Here is a 24,516-nt window from a genome sequence, read left to right as displayed (position 1 = left end):
TATATGAGGTGTGGTTTTCTATGTATATTAGGCTGGTGACTGCTGCGAGCAGGTCATAGCAGACAAAAAAAAAAAAAGGGGGGGGGGCAGAACGTCTACGTTCACTTATGACGTCATGTCCGCTATAACCCATGATGTCACATCCGACAATTTACATGGCGTCTGTCTTGCGGGACCGGTCGCATTGCGAAGTGATCCTTATTCCGCGCCCACTTACAGCGTGAGTAATACATATATCCACTATATATGCGTGTAATAAAAGGTTAGGGCTGTCAGCTGTTTGATGCGTTACCGTTAGGTACTTTGCGTGCATATGTTGCCTCGTTGCCGCGTCAAATTGCAGCCAGCCTGTGCAATGGACCGTGGCATCCCATAATAGAGTTGCTCATGTGAGTGTCAAGGGGCAGGATCGTCAGTGCGTGTCCAGAATCATTCAGTAGTCTAGTTCAGGGAAATATGCGCGAAAGAACGAGGACGGAAGAAAACACTGGCATGTCAACTGTTCCGTCATATCGTGTTATATCGGGCTTTTTTTCTAAGGACCATGACTAAGAACAGCTGTGCTACTGCTTTTTTACAGCCTTGCTGCACATGAATTAATCATCACCTGCATTCTTTCTAATAAGACAAATTGCATCACTGCACAGAAGAGCGTATCTTGAGAATTTTCCCAACAACAGCCAGTGCCGCCGTGCCTGCTGCTACACGCTTACCTGCACGCTTTCCTGACGCAGTTAAACGATTAAGACGCAGCATCGGCCTGAAAGCTGTTTCACATGCTGCGACTGGAACGACGAAAATCGGTGCATAAATGGCGGCTACACCCTTTGTAACGGGCGGCGGCTGGCGCCACCTAGCCTTTTACTCCCCCTCCTATTTTTTTTCTTTATAACCCCTTCTCCTTAAACTAGTTTTCACTCTCCTCCTCCTCCCAGAATAAATATTGAAGATAGTATAGAAAACATACAAATAGAAAACAAGCTCCCCGATTTATGGTATTAACTCTCTCTTGACTTCCTCCACCAATCCTCTAGCCTCCCCCTTGTTACTGCCACTCTTTTCTCGTCTATTTGCCCTCGTTCCCCGGGAAAATTTAATGCCCCCTCCATATCTATCACTGTTCCCCCAGCCAGAGTCGGGCGAAGTTCTGCGCATCTCAGCACTATATGCTCTGTGGTCTCAATTTCGGCTCCGCAAGCTGTGCATAAAAGGTCCACATTTTCAAATTTAGCCCTGTATGTTTTCGTTTTGAAAACCCCCGTCCTAGCTTCGAATAATAGTGAGCTGCCCCGCGAGTTATCAAATAAGAGCTCTCTCTTTAGCTCCTGTTTTTGTGTCCTATACATAGTTAGCACTGGCTTTCCGAGCATTCTTTCTTCCCACCTTTTTCTTTCTGTGTCCTTCACCTCCTTTCCCACTCAGAACCATGTTGGACCACCTCCGTCGGCTGTAGGTATCTAATCCTTAGCTTCCTAGTTCTGAGTGTCCACTTCGTGTTCAAACTTTTCATGTATAGATATTTGTACACTTTTCCCGCCCACCTTTTTTCCCCCAGGGATGCGAGTCTCTGTTCATATTTTAGCTTACTTATTGCCTCTCTACCTTCGAATGACGTCCATCCCACGTCCCCCTGCACTCCCTCATTTGGGGTGTTCCCGTGCGCTCCTAAGGCCAACCTGCCTACACTTTTCTCTGTCTTGTTTCCATGCATGCCTGAACTTCTGATTTCATGCACAGTACTGAATTTCCGAATGTTAGGCCAGGTACCATAACCCCTTTCCATAGCCCTCTAACCACCTTGTACCTATTATAGTTCCATAGTGCCTTGTGTTTCATTACAGCTGAGTTTCTTTTCACTTTTTCAATCATAATTTTTTCATGTTCTTCCAAGTACTTTTTGCCCTCGTTTAGCCATATGCCCAAATACTTGTATTTTTCAGCATGATCAATCTTAGTGCCTTGTATTTCCAATGGTTCCCCCCTTCATTGTATACTATTATCCCAGACTTCTCTCTACTGAATTGCAGTCCCAATTTTTCTCGATCCTCTCCACATATGCTCATTAGTTCCTGTAGCCCTACTCGGGTGTCAGCAAGCAGTACAATATCATCTGCATACATCAGTCCGGCTAGTACTTGAGCTACCTGCTGCCCTTACACCATATAGCCTATGTCGGTTCCTATTGTGCTCTGTTCTAGCCTCTTTTCCACTTGGCCCATGTAAATCATAAAAAGCAGGGGCGACAATGGACAGCCCTGCCTGAGACCACTTCTTATTTTAGCTGGCTTTGTAGTTTCCCCCTCCCGTGTTATCTCTACCTCATTATCTATATAAACTTGTAGGAATCCAACCAACTTGCTATCTAGACCATATTCCTTCAAGTGGCTCCATAACTTTTCTCGGTTTACATTATCATAGGCTCCTCTAATGTTTAAAAAAGCTATCCATAGCGACTGCTGGGATGCCCAGGTTTGCTTACTGCCAGGTTTTGTGGCACACGCTGCATAATTATTTTATTGTAATGAATAAAATGTTTACATTATAATATTATTGACTTGATTAGGAGCAAATAATATGCACATTTAGTAATTTATAAACGTGTTAAGATTTGTTCTGGAGTGCGCACAATGAAACGTGCAAAGCAGTTCTGAATTGCTTCAAGTAAGTATGTTAGCTGTGCTGTAGATGGATCCCAAATTGATGAAGCATACTCTAGTTTAGACCTCACTAATGTTTCATATAATGTAAGTTTTAGGGAAGAGGGCACGCAAGAAAAATTGCAACATAAAAGACCTAGTGTTCAATTGACAGAGTTTGTCACATATTCAGTGTGAGTTTGCCATGACACAATGTTAGCAATGTGAACACCTAAATATTTATAGGAAGTGACAGAGGACAGAGTAGAGTTGTTAATTTTGTATGAGGATGTAGAAACAGCACTACTGTGAGAAAATTTGATCATTTTACATTTGTTAACATTTAATTTCATTAACCGTTGGTTACACCACAAAGAAATGGTGTTAAGATCAGATTGAAGCAAAAAGGAATCATCTGGGTTAGTTACTTCACGATAAATAACACAGTCATCAGCATAAAGGCAGATGTTAGATGTCAATTTCTCCAGCTGATTGTTAATGTAAATAAGAAATAAGAGAGGCCCAAGGACTGAGCCTTGTGGCACACCGGAAGTTATGAAACAGGTTGGTGAAATGGAATGGTTAGCGGATATGAACTGAGTTTGTTTGTCGAGAAAGCATTCAATCCACTTAAGTAAATGAGGGTCAAGGTTAAGTGTGCCTAATTTCAGAAGAAGGAGATGATGGCATACTCGGTGAAAAGCTTTTTCAAAGTCTAAAAAGAGACAATCAATGGAAGAACCTTTGTCTAGAGATGAGAACAGGTCATGAGTTAACATGAATAGTTGTGTCTTACATGAAAAATCTTTTCGGAAACCATGCTTATATTTGCTAAAAAAGTTCTTAGATTCAAGGAAAAGCACGAGATTAGAGAAAATGATGTGTTCCAGAAGTTTCCTGGAAATGCTGGTTAGCGAGATGGGTCTGTAGTTGGTAGCGCATGAAGGGTTACCTTGTTTTGGAATAGGCACCACCTTCCCCGCCTTCCAGTCTTTTGGCAGCACACCACATTCTAAAGACTGCTTGAAAAGTTTAGATAAAATAATAGATGAGTTGGTTACAGTGCATTTCAAAAACTGAGCAGTTATTTCATCAGGGCCAGGTGCAGATACCTTTAGATTCTCTATCAGTTTTGTTATTCCAACCCAGTCAATGATTAAGGGATCCATCGTGGGAAACAAGGGGCTATTAAATACGGGTGATGAAAAAGACTGATCATCAGAAAACGAACATTTAAATATGTTTTGCAAAGCAACACAGCACATATCAGATATGATGTTCCCCGTTTCATCAGATAGTTGGATATCTTGTTTCGGTTTACCGCTAACCACTTGCCAAAATTTACGCGGTTTATTTTGAAGCAGCGAAGGAAGAGTGCTTGAAAATAAATTGCGTTTGGCCGTTTCAAGTTCACGCTTGTAGTCAGAGACGCAATTTTGATAAGCTGCCCAGCGCTCAGCGATATCACTTGATACTTGTTTTCTGGAATTTCTTTTTTTCTTGTTTAGTAGATGGCTGAGCAGTGGAGTGAACCAAGGAGAGCGAAATTTGGAGTGAATTTTATGAAAAGGCGCATATTTCTCTATAAGGGAAAGCATTCTTGTTTTATAAATTGCCCTGTTCTCTTCTACACTATTATACGTGTAGAAGCGCAGGAACGATTAGCAAAAAGATCGAATTTCGACGTCGATAGCGGCGCTATTCACTCTAGCGTAGTCTCTTATGATTTTTCTGTGCTGTGGCGCTCGCTTGAAAGGAAAGTTGCAAAGAAAGTGAAGGATACAATGGTCACTTAGCCCAGACAAATATGTAGATGCTGAAAACACATCTAGGATTGAATTAAGGACTAAATTAAATTAAATTATGGGGTTTTACGTGCCAAAACCACTTTCTGATTATGAGGCACGCCGTAGTGGAGGACTCCGGACATTTTTGACCACCTGGGGTTCTTTAACGTGCACCTAAATCTAAGTACACGGGTGTTTTCACATTTTGCCTCCATCAAAATGCAGCCGCCGTGGCCAGGCTTCGATCCCGTGACCTCGTGCTCGGCAGCCCAACACGAAGTAAAGACTAAATCTAGCACGTTTGATGAGGTAGTAGTAACTCACGTAGGTTTTTTTTACTAATTGGGTTAAATTGAAATCATGAAAGAGATTAACAAAATCATAGCTTTCATTAGTATGCATACAAATAAAGCCATGGCTGCTATCCCACAAAATATCTGGGAAATTAAAATCACCTAAAACTAGAAAGGGAGAATTTGGGTATCGTACAAGAATGTTATTCAAAGCGCCATATAAAGAATCGCAGAACGTCGAACAAGATTGAGGTGCACGGTAACAGGCACATGTGCACACAATTTCTAGCGGAAATGTGACTGGAATATCTTGACAGAAATGATGCGTTGATGCTGCAATAAATACACCACCGCCTTTTCTGCCGCTTCGATCAGATCTAAAGAATTTATAATCATTGTGACAGTGTAAAATTTCATTGTCAGCGATATTACTTGAAAGCCAAGTTTCTGTCAGTACAACCACATCTGCAGCACAATCATCAATGATAGAAGACAAATTATCTCGTTTCTGAATGACACTTCTAATGTTTGTAAAGACAAAAGATATGTTGCCCATGGTAGGCACGCCTCTCTTAGAAGACTTGTGCTATCTCTTTGGCAGGTTATCCTGCCGTGACGTAGAAGCAATTGATGAAAGCTGCGAACGATGTGTAATCTGGGGAATTTCGTACACAGTATTGGTTTGCGAGCAGTACATGAAGCATTTTTTGTTGATGAACATTCTATTGTGTCACAAGGAAAAGGGCTGTCCGCTTGCCTTGCAGAAGTATGCAGAAATGCTTGCACCTGATCCTTTAAGTTTGCCCTTATTAGAAAATATAGCATCTTTTGTTTTAAAGCTTGTAAATTTTACAATTATTGGTCGACATTTAGCAGCTACGTATGCTCCTAATCTATGGGCTCGAGATATACTATCAGATGATAACTGCATACCTAAGCTACTGCATACAAGAGCTTTAACTTTTTCTTCCGATTGAGCCCAGGATTCACTTGACGAGTCAGCAAGACCGTAAAAAATTAGGTTCTACCTACATGCGTGGTATTCAAAATCATCTAGCCTGCTCCGAAGTTCGGCACCTACTTCGCGAACTGTGTCCGCAACTACTTGTTGCAGTTCATTAGTTTGGCACTCATGTAACTTGTTCATGCGGTCCTCTACAATGGCAAGTCTAGCGTTAATGTCAGACACAGTTTGTTCTAGGGCGATTTGACTTTTTTTGACGTCGTCAAGCATTATCCTTAGTTCATCATGACGTGAGTCAACATGTGCAACAATAGTTTTAACAACAACTGCTAACTCCGGTGGTAAATTCAGGTCATCGGGTCCAGGGTTTTCTTCTATGTCCCCACACAATATTAGCAGTTTGATAACATTGAAACAATCAGAAGTAATGGTGTAAAAAAACACTGGGGCCTAGTAGGAGCAGCAGAAACACATTGTTCGATTTTTCACAATAATAAGAAGGAGCTTCACTAACCTGCACCAAGAAATGAAATGGGTTTATGGCCGGCTGCATCCCTGCTGCTCCAGCATGCCCACTGGAAGGTTCAGCTAGCAGCTGTTGTTTTAAATAGTCGGGTAGGTGTGATGGCACTGACGATAGTGAAGCATGAATATGAGGAAGCAGAACTCAATCAATCAATCAATCATTTTTATTTCAGTATCAAAGACATTTGGTGGGTACATACAAAAAGCCATTCATCAGGCTTGACGAGGTCTGCACCCCCGAATACTGGCAGACAAGGCGCATAACAAATACAGCACGCCAACATAAATAAACCAAACAGTGTACAGAAATCAGGTATATATATTTTTTTACGGTCTTAAATCAGCTGCTATTGTCACAAATACAAGTAAAAGAAGCATAAGAACGAATCATTGTGTAAAAATAAATATTAGAATAAGAAAGAAATATGCTTGAACAAACGACAGGGTCACATGAGTACATGAATACTGCATGAGATTACACATTCTATTGCGAAAGCAAAAAGCACCGATAAATAGAACGTCACAGCAAAGCAAATAAAACAATTAGGTGTGGCATTGTGTTATATTTGGAACTCTAGATTATTAAGCAGCGCAGGTGTCTGGTATTTTAACATCTGAGTACCGTAATTTGTACGTGTTCTAGGCACCTTCCAAAGCTCACACATTCTCAATGTATGGGCATGCTCAAGCTGGCGTAGTCCGGACAATCCAGTAAGAATTGAATTGTTATTTTTCACTTCCAATTTATAGCGTTTATTTAACATTATAGGGTAAAGCTCATTTACTGGTAATAAATTTAGGGCCTTAAAGATTGGTTCCGTGTGTGTGTCGTATGCAGCATTAACAATGTTGCGAAGGGCCTTCTTTTGAAATTTATGTAGAGTGTTTGTGTTGTCGTGCCCCAGACTAAATAGCAGTGCAATAATTTCGACAAAAACGGGGATTTGTAAATTAACAATTTTATATTCTGAGGCAAGATGTGGCTATATTTGCACAAAACCCCCACAGTTTTTGAAAATTTATTTAATGTTTCGTTTACTTGAACTGTCCACATCATGTGTTCTTCAAAAACGACGCCTAGGCTTTTAGCTTCGCGCAATATTGGTATATCTGTTGACCCAATTTTTAGACTGCTGGTTATGTTGAGTGCTTTGTGCTGAGGGCGAAATAAAACTGCTTTCGTCTTTGCAGCACTTAAGTTTGATGAGTTAGCGACACTCCAAGCGTGAAGTTTATTTAACACCACGTTGCCTTTTTCTATGAGGCTAGACAGATCACACCCTGTTATGAAAATACTTGTATTGTCGGCGTATATAATAAATTTTGCATTTCTGTCTATGTTTACTATATCGTTCACATATATGTTGAAGAGTAATCGGCCTAAAATACTGCCTTGAGGCACACCAGCATGAATTGGTTTTACTTCAGATAGAAAACTGTTAACAGTGGTTTGCTGCCGACGATGATGAAAATACAATGTGAGAAGTGTTAGGAAAGGGCCTCTAAAGCCATAATGTTCCAGTTTCTCAAGTAAAGACTGGTGATTAATTGAGTCGAATGCTTTAGAGTAATCAATGAATATGCCTAGTGTGCATATTCGATTTTCAAAGGACTGCAAAATGTGTTCTTTTTGGCTGAGAAGGGCCGTTTCGGTTGAGCAACCTCTCCTAAAACCATACTGACATGGCATGATGCTGTGCTTTATTGTAAAGCTGGACATGCGTTCATATATAAACTTCTCAATGCATTTTGAAAACACGGGAATAATTGAAATTGGCCTGTAATTAGAGAAGTCGTTAATATCACCGCCCTTGAATATCACTGATACTTTTGATGTCTGAAATCCTTTGGGGAAAGTGCCGATGGAAAACATAAGGTTGACTACATGTTCTAGGATAGTTGCGATTGTATTGATGGCATATTTTACAGGTTGTATCTGGAAGTCATCAGCATCGGTACACATATACTATTTCGCAGGGACATGACGGAACTTACAATTTCGTGCACCGTAGTGGGAAACAAAAATGCACTATCAATTATTCGTGTTAAGGGGGGATGAGGGTCTTGAAAACTTTTTTTTTATTTCTTAACATATCTTTCTGAAAATTGGCATGCAGGTATATCTTTGAATGCTGATCCCAAATATATATTCAGATTTTATATATCTCATCTAGAAATGAAGATATTGCAAAATAATTTATCCCACATAGGTGTTTTCTTACGGGCCATTATGATAATTTCTTAATTAAAAAAACTAATTTTAAAGAATAGCTGTCATTTCCAAGGGCCCACTGCACATCCTAAAGCTAAAGAAATATTCAAAAAGTCATCATATAGGTCATGAATGAATAACAAAGTAGGAAGAAAAAAACAATGTGGGAGTAATTAGCTTACATCTGACTTAATTGCTAGTCTATTGGGTTTAATGAAAAATGGAAAGCTTTAGGATGTAGCTGAGGTCTTAGTGAAAAAAATGATACCTAATTCAATAAAATCAGTTGATGCAAACATTATGAAAAGTTATGTAAGGCAAAGGCATTTGATCGAAAAAGCTAAGCTGAGAAAATTGCATTCAAAGTTTTGCTTACTCTACCACTTTTGTTTACCTATCACATGGAAAAATTTAATGCTTTAGTATGTAGCCCAGTCATTACTGAACACAGTAACACCAAACTCACAGAAATCTGTTCATGTAAAGATTGTGAAAACCTCTGTATTGCATTGGCACTTGACAAAAAAAAAAAAAAAAAAAGAGCTCAGAAAGTCACTTGCTATTTTCTTTGAATCTGCCACACATTCACAAAAGTCCTGGGCAGTAGTCCTGGGTTCTGTCAGGCTTGTGCTTCTTGGCCAATCTCTTCTTCACCTTTTCAGCATTGGTGTGACTTTTATCAGACCTGCAGAGCCTCTGTTTATCTTTTTCAAGGCTCCTACGAATGAGGTAGCTCCCAGGACTGTAACCAAGCTGTGCTGCAACAGCTCTGCTGGTTCTCTCACTGCACTTTGCGAGTTGGAGAGTGGCCATCCCACACTTGCTGCAGCTTGAGGACGCAAACAGCTTCTTTAGCACAGCGAGATCAACGATGATGTACTCTGTGCCGCGATCGTCGTCTTCACTTCCTGTGCCGACGTTCATTAGCTCGAACTTGCGGGAAGTCGCGGAATTCTTCGCCAATGAAGTTTTAATGTTGTCTGCGTATTTTTTCGCGCACTCCGCCTCCGTGAAAAACACCATGTCGAAGCGTTGAGCACGCGAGCTCGGTTCAGCCGCGTCCGTCGGCACCGAAGCGGCGTGCGGAAACGCCGACGTTAGGCTTCGGTCAGCCGGCTCGGCCGCTTCCGACGACACGGAATCCGAAGCGACTTGCAGCGTCTCAAAAGTTGGCATTTTCGACGGGCTTCCGAAGTTGACACCGATCGGCACTGTCGAGCCGCGACCACCGGCGAAGCTAGCGTCGATGGGGTTTGTTCAGCCGCGTCCTCCGGCGAAGCTGTTGTTGGCGAGCTCAGTCCAGCCGCATCCACCAAGGGCACAGCAGCTTGCGGCATCACCGAAGCTGTAGTTGTCGACGATGTAGCGCTCTTCTTATTCCATGCGCGTCTCTTTTTGCTGACTGCTTTTCGCGTGCTTGCTTTCAAGCGCGCGTCTCGCGCCATCGTGACACGCGGAACAAAGACACCAGGCACGCAAAAGCAAGAAATTCGTGGTTAAAAGAAGCGACTCAATAGCCAAAATATCTACAAGAACGATAAAGAAAAAGGCAGAACGAAAAATACTAGGAAACAAAGAGGAGCGCGAAAAATGACGTGCGTGCAGGCGAAAGCAGACGACGCGAAGGAGTCGAACAACGCGGCCGCGGGGCCGCGGCAGGCGAAGCATGCGTCACGGCCAATCAGAGGGCTGCCCTCGAGGAGGCGACCGTTTCACCCAATCAGCGGCTGTCTCGCGACGATTTCCCGCTTGAGAACGGGTGCCGATCGCTCCGCTGCACGAGAGTCTACAGCGTGCCGAGGGGCGCCAGAATGGAGAGCGGGAAACCAGCTTTCAAGCGAGACCAAGATGGCGCCGATCGGTTCGCGTTGCGCGGAGCTACGGCAGCTTGAAAATGAGGCAAACCTTCGCGCTTGGCGTTCAATTTCGGCTCACCGACGTTTCTAAATTGCCGTTTTTTTTATACTTCGAGTAGGAATTGAGCCATAATATTTTGTAGAGACATAGTTGGGACATTAAGACTTCAAAAACGCAATTTTTGAAAATTGCCATTTTTGACCATTTTTCGCGATTTCAAGACCCGCGTCCCCCTTAAGTACTCAAGGCATTTGGGATCGTGCTTGCTCTTGACTAATGATGTGAAGTACTCAAAGGAATCCGCTAATTAGGTATCTGTTAATGTCTCACCTCTATTGGTGATTGATAAAATTGATTCCTCTTTGGGGTCGCCTTGCAGTACGGTATTTAGTTGTTTCCAGACTCGTGCGTAGATGAACATATCCGGTATTGCACATCGAGCATTAGACGCCAAAGCAGAACATTGGGTGTCTGACAATGCATCAGATATGGATGACGCCATTCTGGTTCTGTGAAGTTGGTCTGGCGACGCAGTTGTGCAGTGCAAAGCTGAAAGCGTCACAGCGAGTCGGCTGGTCACCGTCGGACAGCTGGTCCATCCCGATGAAAGTGCAGCGAACTGCACCAAGAAAAGGAACGGGTGTATGGCCGGCTGCATTCCTGCTGCTCCAACATGCCCACTGGAAGGTTCAGCTAGCAGCTGGCGTTTTAAATAGTAGTCGGGTAGGTGTGATGCACGGAGGAAGAACATGTAGGAATTCAAACTCCTGTCAGCGAGGGTGCGCGCTTGCGGCCACATAAAGTCACAAAAATAGCATACGCCGATGGGAGCGCATGCAGTGGGCCTTGCGGCCCGTCATGCAATTGTAGCGGAAAAAAAAAAACAGGCGCCGGGCTGACAGCTCGGGCGCGCTCTCTTCGGCGGCACCCGCGTCTTCCGCTCAAACCAGACGACAAGCAGATGACACGGACGTTCGCTTCAGTGTAACACCGTAACATTGTGTTTGTGCACCCTTACAAGTCAAAAACCAACATTTCTTATTGGTGTCTGTTAGAGGACCGTAATACTAACAGCGCTGCTACGCGCAATTGCTCTTCTTCAGAATTTGCTAGCGTAAGATGGGACGCAAGTGTTTCGTTGAAAACTGCAAAACCGAGTACAATTCTTGGAGGGAAAAGGTGAGCATAATCAAAGCTTCGAATGACCTTGAAAGTCTGCAACCAAGGGCTTCGGCGATTCCTGGGGCGGCCGCCAGCTCACATGGAGAGATTACGTCTGTGAGAAGCACTTCACGAGCAACATGATGAGACGGGATAAATACTACGGCGAGTTTAGAGGCGAGGTAATCCTGGACCACCCGAAAAAAAAAACCTGGACTGCTTCCAGAGGCTGTTCCCTGCATCTTTCTTCCGTCTCCAGCATCTTTGACATCCCTGCAGGGCCGTCTGCGTCAGCAGGCATTTGGTGTGTTGCAACACCACGAACCCGAGCACACGAGGGTTGGCCCCTCCCGCGTGTAGCCGTGCACGGCTTAGCCGTGTCCGGGGTAAGGAGGATCCTGGGGGTTGAGCCGATGCCAGGTGTTTGGACCTTTAAGGCCCCCCGGCGGAGGCAACACACCTCTTTGGTCTCTGCTTCACATAGACGGCACCCCCGGACTGACCCACCCGGGGGAAATCGGCAGTCGCCTCTTCCTGTCTCTTTCTCCTTGAATCTTCGTCTTTCTCTCACACTTTCTGACCTTTCCTATCTTCTTCTCTCCTCTGTTTACTTCCTTTCTCCTTGGCGGCAAGGGTTAACCTTGTGTGGCTACCCTACCTTGGGTACATCATATTTGGTTATAGTGATGGCGTACGACTGGCGTCTGGCAGGCTTGTATACAAGCCCTCCCACGTTCCCTCATTGGGCTCCGTGGTGGGCGGTCGGCGCCGTTGCCGAACAAACAAATTTTCTTATGGCAGCGCAAACTTCTGTCTGTGATTGGCGCCTGAAAAGATGCCGCACCGAAGCACCGTTCCAGTTCTCCTTTCGGAGCAACGCCCCGTCATTTCCCAAATACTATGTTGTCCACAGTGAAAATAACATACCAGTAAGAAAGCTATCTCCCTTTCTGGTGGCCAAGTGTCTCAAAGACAAAATCGGAACTACATATAAAGCTTCAAAAATGTCTAGCAGGGACCTACTCCTAGAACTAAGTGATAAAGATCAAGCGCAAAAGCTATCGGAACTTACCACTATTGGCGACACCACAGTGACAATTTCACCGCATAGAACACTGAACACAAGCCGGGGTGTGATATCAGAGGAAGATTTCATTGGCCTGAGCGATGAGGAACTCCGTGAGGGTTTCCAGGAGCAAAACGTGGCAAAAGTACAAAGAATAGTCATCCGCAGAAATGACCGAGAGATCCCAACAAAACATGTCATACTTACATTTGGAACAAGCGAAATGCCTACCTCTCTGGATGCAGGCTATGTAAAAGTAAACGTCAGACCATATATCCCAAACCCAAGACAGTGTTTCAAGTGCCAAAGGGTCGGACATGCATCACATGCATGCCGAGGCCAAACAACCTGTGCTAAATTCAGCTCAAACGATCATCAATCTGAAAACTGCACTTCTTCCCCACATTGTATTAACTGCAAAGGAGACCATTCAGCCTACTCGCCGTCTTGCCCATGCTGGAAAAAGGAAGTAATTGCACTAACTGTGAAAGAAAAAATATCGTTCTTTGAAGCCAGAAAGCGGCTATCGTATCTTCTGCGAAGAAGTTAAGCCGATGTGACGCAGTCGGGGGCAGCGTCACAGAGGCCTCCGGAGTCCTCCGAGCCCACGCGCAGTGGTGCCGCAGTGACTCCTCCCGCCTCCATGATAGAAGCAGCCGACGCTGCTCCGTCCTCTTCCAAGGCCCTGCAAACACCAGTCCCGCAGGGCCCTAAGATCAAGCGAACTCCAAGGCACGAGGCACGTGTCTCGGCGCCAAACTCTCGGTCCTCAGCGCCTCAGAGAGAGCGATGGAGGTCGACACAAAAACTCCGGTGTCATTGACACCGAAGGACAAGCGCTCGCTCAAGCGCGGTAAGAGGGACAAAATCCCAGTAACTACTCAAAATAAGAAAGCGATAACCTAAAGGTTATCACTCATTTGTATTAGCCTTTTGAATCCATGTCACCTAACATCTCACCTCTTATTCTTTCCGTAGTGCCATTTCTTACCTTTCAAATTCAAAATTGCTTTTATTATCCATTGGAATTGTAGAGGGCTTTTACACAACTTAGGTGACATCAAAGACATCTTAAGTAACTTTTCTCCTGTGGCCTTGTGCTTACAAGAAACAAACTTAGGTGAAAAGCACAAAAACGTTTTAAAAGGCTTCACTGTTGTACGGGGTGACCGTACTCAGGCGAACCGGCTTTCGGGTGGTGTAGCTATTGTCCCACAGAGCGGCATTGCAGCTAGAGAAGTTGCCATTAATATTCACTTAGAAGCCGTTGCTTTTAGCACATAAAACCACTACCATTTGTTCAATGTACACGGTCGTCCACTCTTAGTCAGAATGCCGCTCCGTGCTGCTGGCGCTCCGCGGGGCGCCTCTGTCGGGCGCCGGAGAAACTTGCGCAGGTGCAGTGAGAGCCGCAGGCGGGGCTTTGCGCGTCGTCTGCTACAGTGCGCCCTGTACTGCGTTGAAGTGGACTTCAAATTTGCACTGCCTCCACAGAACGCCGATCGGAGAAACGTTTCTGAATAAACAAAAAACTGCTGAGAAGCCTATCAGCTGCTTTTATCCCGTTGCAGCAACCGTAGCAAAGTTTCCTGCGTGCCTGGTGAAGTTGAAACACACAAATAAGCATACCGGGGAGAAAATGCGCGCCGCGTAATATTCGAAGCTTTATACTACTGCTGCAGCACTACGATCCGCCAATATTTTTAATTTTTGGCGTCTTGCTGAGTAGCTGGTAATAAGTGTTAGCAGACGACTGCTGTTGTCTGCTGAAATCTCGGCGCAACGAAAATTGATGGGAGCGGAATAGTAATAGTGGAGGTGGAGCTACATTTTCAGTCTCCTATTTTACCTTCCCACAGATAGAGGTAGACGGCCAGGTAGACTCATCAGTGTATGAAAACAATCCCTAAGGTTTACCAGGACCTCAGTCTTTAGCTTTGCATGGCTTTAAGTAGTTGCTGAGAGGATATTTATTAAGGCAATAGCGTTTAATTGTTCCTACTAGCGTTCGTCCGTTACATTTTAGGTCACGTGACCTTAATATCACGTGACATCACGGTGCAGCGGGTCGTGGTGTCACATGATGCCTCTGCCATGCTTGCACCAGCTGCTCTTCTCATCTGTCACGAAATGAATTCAAGCGTGGCAAATTAAACTCAGTGGAATGAGTCGCAAACGGCTTTCGCCTTCCCGCAGTTAATAAACACCTATGTGCCTCCAACGAATTTTACAGTTCACAGGTGGCCGCAGGAAAATATGCCGTACTGTGTTCCCACTAAGTTCAAAGTATGTGGCTGGCGTATTGAAGCAGGACATCTTGAATTGGGTATGTGGAGAATGTGGACAATACTGAGGGCCTAGTAAACCTTAGAGATTGTTTTCAAACGCTGATGAGTCTACCTGGCCGTCTACCTCTATCTGTGGGAAGGTAAAATAGGAGAATGAAAACGTAGCTCCACCTCCACTATTACTATTCCGCTCCCATCAATTTTCGTTGCGCCGAGATTTCAGCAGACAACAGCAGTCGTCTGCTAGCACTTATTACCAGCTACTCAGCAAGACGCCAAAAATTAAAAATATTGGCGGATCGTAGCGCTGCAGCAGTAGTATAAAGCTTCGAATATTACGCGGCGCGCATTTTCTCCCTGGTATGCTTATTTGTGTGTTTCAACTTCACCAGGCACGTAGGAAACTTTGCTACGGTTGCTGCAACGGTATAAAAGCAGCTGATAGGCTTCTCAGCACCCGCCGTGGTTGCTCAGTGGCTATGGTGTTGGGCTGCTGAGCACGAGGTCGCGGGATCGAATCCCGGCCACGGCGGCCGCATATCGATGGGGGCAAAATGCGAAAACACCCGTGTGCTTAGATTTAGGTGCACGTTAAAGAATCCCAGGTGGTCAAAATTTCCGGAGTCCTCCACTACGGCGTGCCTCATAATCAGAAAGTGGTTTTGGCACGTAAAACCCCAAATATTATTATTATAGGCTTCTCAGCAGTCTTTTGTTTATTCAGAAACGTTTCTCCGATCGGCGTTCTGCGGAGGCAGTGCAAATTTGAAGCCCACTTCAACGCAGTACAGGGCGCACTGTAGCAGACGACGCGCGAAGCCCCGCCTGCGGCTCTCACTGCACCTGCGCAATAGTTTCTCCGGCGCCCGACAGAGGCGCCCCGCGGAGCGCCGGCATAGGGTGCCTCGATGCACGCCCGCGCTCGGGCGCACATCGAGGCACCCTACGCCGGCAGCACGGAGCGGCATTCTAAGATTGGACGACCGTGTACATTCCACCACATTCAAACTTTACTGTAAGAGATTTGGAGTTAATTTTAAACCAGCTACCTAAACCTTTTTTAATAACAGGTGATTTTAACGCTCATAACATATTATGGGGTAGCAAAACAACTGACTCCAGGAGACTAACACTTGAAGTTTTTATCCGGAGAAACGAAATATGGCTTTTAAACACTGGTGCAGCAACCTACCACTTCCCAAGCACAGGAGCTATGAGCTGTCTAGATCTGGCGCTGTGCACTCCAACTCTCTTGATCGATTTTAAATGGAGTGTTATTAACAATCCATATGGTAGTGATCATATGCCCGGCATTATTAAAACATCATCTCCTTTCCCTACAGTGCCATTATGACCACCCCGTTGGAAACTTCATCTAGCAGATTGGCCTCTCTTCAGCAAGAAGGCCAGTCTGGATGGCATATCAGATGATCAAACGATAGACGAAATGAATGAAAAGATTATTGCTTCCATACTTGCTGCAGCAGAAAAGACGATCCCGCAATCCTCCGGCTTCTTAAAGGGCCCCTGAAACGGTTCGGACAAATTTTGTAGACGCGTAGGGTTCAGCTTAGGTAGAACATTCGCACCACAATTTAAGTGAAGCGTTACGTATTAATGGAGCTACAAGCGATTAGAAGTTACCCTCCTCCCTAGCCATGCTTTTCCTCCTCAACTCGTTCGCCGAGCGAGCGGGGCTAAGCTCCGCCTTCACTGGTTCAGCGTCATGATGCGACGTCACATGGTCCACTTCCGGTTGTTTTGAAGCCCGCCCGCGCGAGACCTCTCCGCTAGCCGCTTGGCCGTCGACCCCAAGCGAGAGCTATCGAAGCAGCGTGCGTTGCGAGCATTCTGTCGTAGCGCCGAACATGTCTGGTATTCCGTTAACCACACACTAGCGGTAACCACAGGCAAGCTGGTCATTTCGGCAAATGACTGAAGGCATAAACTCAAGCTGATGAAGGAACTTTAGCGTAGACGTACGTGAGCGGCCTGATCGGTCTGCACGGTCCATACACTTGTTGGCGCAGCGCTTAAACAGCCAAACACAGCGCTAATATTGCTCTAACCAAGTGTAAAACATTTTAAACATTTATAAAAACAACGTCTTGATGATTACACTCCTGCGAAAAATACACACCAGCAACAAAGAAGAATACACTTCTTGCTGCTACTGTGTATGGTTGAGCTCTGTGCCACCAGGTGGCTGCACCGTGCAGACCATTCACATTTGCCCTTCTGCTCATCTCGTGGGTCATCCCGTTACGGCACAGTCAAGCGGCCGGGCGAGGAGGATAGGGCGCACGGAGAGCCTTTCCTCCTCTCTGGCTTGGGCGATCCGGCGCAGCTCTGCTTGAAAGTATTGCTGTCGCGTGCTGCAGAACGATTTTGGGATGTTTTAGATCTTACCTTCTGAAATTTACGCCATGTTCGTTCATATAAGGTCGTCAAGGAAGCCTTTCGGTGCATCGGTAACTACTGTAGGCAGAAATATGTCTTGGGGGCGTAAAAATGTGATGCGCATAATCAGCCATGGTGTACGCGCATTATCAGTCGCGGTGCGTGTGTGTGTTGTTTACTATATTGCTTATATCGATTTTAATTCAACAAAGAAAACCGCCGTCTCTTATTACCAGCATTAAATGGTAAATCAGCTCACTGTCCGATCGATTGGCGTAGGGAGTAAAACATAAGAGCGCATGAGCGTGCACGGCCAACCTAAGGCTACCACGAAACATTTGAGCGGCAGGCGCTATCAAATATTTGTGATACACTGGAATCGTTCTCACGCATTTCAAGTCTAGTATGCTTGAATTTACCATATGTCTACGCTAGCCTTGCTGCATGAGGCCCATGGCACTGCTCAACACAGCGATCATTGCGGTTGGTGAGCCAGCACGATACATATATAAGCTGTGTGCTTCGACATTGCCTTTTTGGCCTGTATACAGCCATAATATATGAGAGGGTTTACATAAAAAGAATGCGATGACTATTTTTGAGCGCAAAATTTCCGTAATATGTGTGAGTGCGTCGTAGAGAACTGAATGAACACAACCGAAAAAAAAAATTGGTTATCATCCTCTTTCTCTAAAAAGGAAGAGAAAACGGGCTAACACCGCACAACATTTACAAATATATAGCCGCTGATGCCGTATGCTTGGACCATGCGCTAAATAGAACAAATATATCTGTAATCCAGTGCCTACTACTGCTTAAAGGGCCCCTGAAACGGTTCGGACAAATTTTGTAGGCGCGTAGGGTACAGCTTAACGAAAACATTCGCACCACAATTTAAGTGAAGCGTTACGTATTAATGGAGCTATAAGCGATTAGAAGTTACCCTCCTCCCTAGCCATGCTTTTCCTCCTCAACTCGCTCGTCGAGCGAGCGGCGCTAAAATCCGCCTTCACTGGTACTGCGTCACTATGCGACGTCACATTGTCCACTTCCGGTTGTTTTGGAGCACGCCCCCTCCCGCGTGAGACCTCTCCGCTAGCCGCTTGGCCGTCGACCAAGAGCTATCGAAGCAGCGTGTGTTGCAAACATTCTGTCGTAGCGCCGAACGTGTCCGGTATTCCAGTAACCACAGGCAAGCTGGTCATTCCGGCAAATGACTGGAGGCATAAACTCAAGCGGATGAAGGAACTTTAGCGTAGACGTACGTGAGCAGCCTGATCGGTCAGCACGGTCCAGACACTTCTTGGCGCAGCGCTTAACCAGTCAGACAAAGCGCTAATATTGCTCTAACCAAGTGTAAAACATTCTAAACATTTATAAAAACAAGGTGTTGATTACACTCCTGCGAAAAATACACACCAGCAGCAAAGAATACACTTTGTTGCTGCTGCTGTGTATGGTTGAGCTTTGTGCCACCAGGTGGCTGCACCGTGCAGACCACTCACATTTGCCCTTCTGCTCATCTCATGGCTCACCCCGTTACAGCACAGTCAAGCGGCCAGATTCTGTCCCCTTGCGCTTGCGTTTGCCCTAATACCGGACTCGCGAAACGTTATTGCGTTAGTAATCTTCCGGTGTAAAGTGACGGCCACATACGCGCAAATCCTGGCGCCGATCGGATAGCGGCAGTCCGATGCGCAGCAGCCAGTTCGTTCGTACGCTGCCTTGCAGGGGGACACGATGTCGCAGCTTGACATATTGTCAGTCGCTACGTTTGCAGTCCACAAGGCAACAAAGTCGAATCATAGCGTTCGCGAAAGGACTAAGACCGACTCTGACCGCGGAACTCTCGTCAATATGGAGTACGTTGTAACACAAGCAGACGACATTTGCTGTGTGCCGGAAGTGCTTAAGTGTACTGAAAAATTGTTGTTGTGCATTCTCTTTACGTTACTTTCTTTTCATAAAAACAAATTAACAAACATTCCAACTATTACGAAGATCATTTGTTTACCATAAAGTTGGAAAGATTATCGATCACGCGCCCTGGTCAGCCAATCGGATAGCTCGCCCCACTGACGTCGTATGGGTGATTTCGGTCATATGGGTAGGGGCGGCTTAAAATTCCGCCGAGCAGTGCGCTGCGATCGGCAGCGATGTGCATTTTTAAAACCTTGTAATAAATTACACGCTTTACGCGGAGCACTTAGATGTGTCAATTATTGATCAGAAGGACCTACTCTAACGACTCAGTATGTTTGTAGAAAATCGTCAAAATCGTTTCAGGGTCCCTTTAAGACGCTCGCGCAGTTCGTAAACGGTCGCTTTGCTGGACAGGCTTAATTCAGACTGTAAGGTATGCTTCTATTACTAGCGAAAACTCTTTTATTCATGGGTGGAAGCCTCATTCATCCAACCAAGTAGTCACGCAATGTAACCTGCAGCGAACAGTTTGAACGCTTGTCAAGTATAACAGCACAGCTCCCACCGTAGCAGAACGGTACCCACACTGTTACGATCGTCGTGTATTTTTCATGGCTCCTAAACCGCAGCTTAGAAATAGAGGATAGTACTGCAATAAGGTGACATTAGTGATTGGAACATTCAGAAATACACAATTTATCTCCGAGGCTGATTGTAGGCTCAAATATGCACTGTTAGATACGGGACCTTTTCCTGAGCCTCCTTCGAGTTCACCAGACCACATTGAATCGCGCCACAGCTAATTAAGGAGCGCAGAAGCACATATACCACATTCCCGAAGCACGGCACGTGCAAACGAGTTGGCGTCCCCCACCTCGTGTGCCGCAGGTGGAGCTATTCACTGCTTGACTCTTCCCGAAAGTGAAGCGAGAGCCTGGCACTGTTCCAGGTAAAGTGGGTCCCAAAGCTAGACGGCTGTAATGCACCGTGAAGCCCTGGCAGAATTGTCCCTATCCGCCTATTGTGACGGCGCATTGCAAACCGGGAAGGCAATACCGCAGAGAGAAGTAAGTCCTCGGACAGTTGGGGCCCAAGGAGCGTCTCTCTCCGCCGGGTGTGACACAATCGCACGGGCGCCTACCATTGGCCGAAAATGACACCTGAGCGGGCTCGCCGATTGGCCGAATGTGACGTGACTTCGAGACACCGAAGGGCTTAGAAGCCAGAGACCGGGAGCAGCAAGAGGGCATTCCTTCATTCATCTCTTTCTAGCTTCTTGCCACGGGCCGCAGCGTGCGAGTTGCTGCCTGCCCGTAGTGACTTTATGACTGTTAATTTCTTTGTACTCCCACTGTACATTATGTAAATAAACCTCCAGTTTTCATCCCAAAGTCCTCCTCAACTCTTACAACAGGTTGCCAGCGGTGGGATCGCCTCCAAATGCAACAACTGGTGGCAGCAGTGGTATGAACCTTCATCGAGAGAAATCCTGAGGAACCCGGAACAGCGAAAAAGAGCCTTCGTCCAAAAGGAGTCCCGAGGAACTTGGAACAGCGAAGAAGAGAGAGCCTTCGTCCAAAGTAGTCCTGAGGAACTGGGAGTAGCGAAGAAGAGCGAGCCTTCGACCCAGGAAGTCCTGAGGAACTGGGAACAGCGGACCAATGAACCCGATGGCAGGGTGCTGCAACTGTAAGTGAGCATGTGGTTTTTTTCCTTTTGATTCGCCAGACTTCAAATGTTGTGTGTTTATGTTGATAGTTCTAGGAATCGGGAATTCGTTGCATTGTGTGTTTGCACAAATTAATTAAGGAAAACAGTTCTAACCACCAGTCGGGGCAGCTGCCATGGATCTTAGAATGTTGACGAGGTTAGACTTGTTGTTGGTGTACGACGATTTGGGAGTTGAGGCGGACGAACAGATGAGAAAGCCAGCTATCATAAAGGCACACGATAGTGGCAATGGTGAAAGCATTGAGCTTGCTTGGGAGGTGATACAAGAACCACGGGAGCGGGAGCGTCATGAATGGAAGCGTGAGAGTCACGGACTTAAGCAAAAGCACGAGAAAGAGAAGGCAGCATTGTTAAAAGAGATACAATATTGTGAGCGGTTAAAGGCACAGAGACAACGGCTGTCTGAAAATTCTGTAGGCAGTACAGAGCACAAGAATGAGGAAGTACCTAGCGGATTTTCGCCAAAAGCCGATGAGAAGAGTAGTGCCTGTGAGATTGGCTGTACATTCATAGGTGAAGGGAAAAGACTAGCTGCTAACGATGCCTTAGTGGCAACAGAGGCCGTTAAAGGCCAGAGTGAGAGTGACGAGGTGCTGTGCCAACAGAGGACTGTAGAGACAGCTAGGCCAGCTGCGAACAAATTGGCACAGTTACCGCGCGTGTGTGTCGCATCTCATGGTATCGAGGTCGTTAGCGAGGTACAGGGTACTGTTGACCCGACAGACGTGAGCACCCATGTCGAGCCAGATGTGCGTGCCGAAGGGAAGTGCCAGCTGAACGATGCAGTTGAGGGCAGTTCGCAGGATTGCGAGCTCCGTAGCTCAAGAGAAGACAACTGCGTGGTTCAGGGATCGGTGCAGCCCTCTGCCAGTCTAGGTAGCCAAGAGATGGATGATTTAATCAGGAATCTTTCGGACTGTGCGCATGAGACAGCGATCGTGACCGACGGGCTGTGTGTCGATGCACAGCGTGAGCTGGGCAATGCAGTAGAGGGCAGTTCGCAAGAGTGCGAGTTGCATAACTCGAGTAAAGCCTGCTGCATTGTTCCAGAGTTGGTTGAGCTGTCCGCCAGTCGAGGCAAGTGAGAGTAGATTTAAATGTAAATCACTCAGACTGTTCAGGTAAGAGACCGATCCGGGCCGACGAAATGTATACCGGCCAGCACGAGGCGCCAGAAGGCGACATGAAAGCGAGTTCAAAGAGAAAGCGCCGTAGAAAGAAGCGCGCTAAAGATCGGAATGCGGTGGCTAATGTAGCGCAGCCACAGTCAGTGACAGGCGCGAAAAGCCAGGGCACGAGGAAAAGAAAGGTTCAGTCGTCGTTGACGATGTTGACGCACCCAACATGTTCGAGCCACCGGTCAAAAGGAGACTGAGAAACATGTTCTGCACGGACGTGGACAAAGGGCACGGGGCAGTTATGTTCCTTGTCGGTTTGTCGTTCTTTTCGAAGTTCAGCGTGTAGTACAAAGAAGCACAAGGTGGCAAGACGAGACCAGGTGGTAGGGAGTCGTGATGCTGTCAATCGAGTTCGTGATGAAAGAGGGGCGCCAGGACGCAAATTGGCATTAGACTGTAACGTCTTGGAGGAGCTGATAGTGAGTCAGCCCTTTCGTTGTTCCTCAGTAGCCAGAGTAGCTTTTGAACCGCGACCACCTCGAGTAAGGCTCAAAAGTATGAGTCAGACGTAAATGTTTGAAAAGGGAGGCCAAGAGCGCTTCCGTAGAAATGAAGTGTTTTGTTTTTTATTTTGAGCATTGGAAAATTTTCGCGAATTGAGACTATTCTCTTTCAATATGTAAAGTATGAGCTTTGTGTTTTTGTTCAAGAAGCTCCGAGGTTTGAAAGAGGTGTTTTATTTAAACAATTAGTCTCGCGAGTGTTAGTTAATGAGTATACAGGCTTTCTTTTTTTTGTGTGTGTGAGTAACCTGAGTGTCAAGGTTATCGGTGAGGCCTATCGTAACACGCGTGTGTATTAGCCAACTTTCTTTTTTTTATAAGCGTTTTTTTTTTCTAAGGTTAGCCGCGTAGGTTTTCAGTGAGTGCATTATTTGCACTGAGAAGCGTTCGTAGGGGCATTAGCGCGTGTCCTGTGTGGACGGAAGGAAGCAGATTTATGACTGGGTTGCTTGTGTGTGTTGAGGGCAGCCATATTCTGACTTCTTGAGTGAGCGTGCGTAGGACTACTAATTAGCAGTAGCATATTTTTTAAGGGTTCTGTGGTGTGCGTAAGTTACGCAAGTGTAGTTGCTCGGTTAAGTTACGTTTCCTGATTGGACTAGAGAAAGACACGGGAGTAAGCGTGATGAAATGTTTGCGTGCGACGCAAGCACGTGTTCGGAATAGGGACCACAAAGCTAGCGCGATTGTATTTACGTACTTGTGAAGATGGGGCCAGACTGTTCAGTGGCAACAGTACGTGAGATAAGGACGTCACTGCGCTAGGGTGAGAACAGGCCGTTCGCGAAATTAGGCCACTTAAGTTATGTTCGGCTGTTTTCATTATTTGTTTGCAACGACGACCCTTTGTTTTGCTACAACAATAGCACTCTGGTCTTGTCGGCATTCGGGGAAAAATGGATAGCGGTTTGGAAAGGTGGTTGGAACTGCTTTGTCAAAATTGGGGAAATAAAAGATCAGGGTTCATTTTGACTTAGTAATAGCCTGGTGAGTCAGGGGTGGAGAGCCTGCGCTTACACGTGGTGCAGCGCTGTGTTGTTTTGTTTGTTTGACGTACGTTCTCCAAGGCTCAGGATCCCGAAGTTCGTCAAACGAGGCTCAACACCAGTACCCTGCAGGTTCGTTCAGGATTCCTCATGGCCAGCAAATTGATTTCACCGGCCATTCCGAACTTCCGGGGCGAGGACGAGCTGTTAGATAAGGGACCTTTTCCTGAGCCTCCTTCGAGTTCACCAGACCACATCGAATCACGCCACAGCTAATTAAGGAGCGCAGAAGCATGTATACCACATTCCCAAAACGCGGCACATGCAAACGAGTTGGCGTCCCCCACCTCGTGTGCCGCAGGTGGAGCTATTCACTGCTTGACTCTTCCCGAAAGTGAAGCGAGAGCCTGGCACTGTTCCAGGTAAAGTGGGTCCCGAAGCAAGATGGCTGTAATGCACCGTGAAACCTGGCAGCATCGTCCCCATCCACCTATTGTGACGGCGCATTGCAAGCCGGGAAGGCAATACCGCAGAGAGAAGCAAGTCCTCGAACAATTGGGACCCTCTCCGCTGAATGTGACACAATCGTACGGGCGCCTACCATTGGCCGAAAATGACGACACCTGAGCGGGCTCGCCGATTGGCCGAATGTGACGTGACTTCGAGACACCGAAGGGCTTAGAAGCCAGAGACCGGGAGCAGCAAGAGGGCATTCCTTCATTCATCTCTTTCGAGCTTCTTGCCACGGGCCACAGCGTGCGAGTTGCTGCCGGCCCGTAATGACTTTATGACTGTTAATTTCTTTGTACTCCCACTGTACATAGTGTAAATAAACCTCCAGTTTTCATCCCAAAGTCCTCCTCAACTCTTACAACTGGTTGCCAGCGGTGGGATCGCCTCCAAATGCAACAGCGCGCGCACATCACGCTGCATGTTCCGTCCACCTCAACGCCAGCAAAAATTCCGGCCATGACGCCTTAAACCACTTCAGCACGTCTCACAGAAC

The 24,516-nt window shown here is 46.2% G+C and overlaps 1 long non-coding RNA gene across 4 annotated transcripts; it reads left to right on the top strand.

Annotated features, from left to right (window-relative positions):
• The first annotated feature begins 148 nt into the window (after positions 1–148).
• LOC142565898 (uncharacterized) lies at positions 149–24,358 on the top strand. 4 transcript variants are annotated; one of them, XR_012824909.1, is made up of 5 exons: positions 167–220; positions 6,379–6,518; positions 6,849–6,916; positions 20,527–20,801; positions 23,643–24,358. It is a non-coding gene; the product is annotated as an uncharacterized LOC142565898 (long non-coding RNA). The 4 variants fall into 4 exon arrangements; XR_012824906.1 differs by lacking the exon at positions 6,379–6,518 and having other exon boundaries at positions 151–220; XR_012824907.1 differs by lacking the exon at positions 6,379–6,518 and having other exon boundaries at positions 151–220; positions 23,592–24,358.
• The last annotated feature ends 158 nt before the right edge of the window (positions 24,359–24,516 follow it).

This window comes from Dermacentor variabilis, unplaced genomic scaffold (assembly GCF_050947875.1).
Source record: "Dermacentor variabilis isolate Ectoservices unplaced genomic scaffold, ASM5094787v1 scaffold_12, whole genome shotgun sequence".
Taxonomy (NCBI): Eukaryota; Metazoa; Arthropoda; class Arachnida; order Ixodida; family Ixodidae; genus Dermacentor; species Dermacentor variabilis.
The sequence above is the reverse complement of the archived record's forward strand: the minus strand, read 5'-3'. Positions and strand labels throughout refer to the sequence as shown.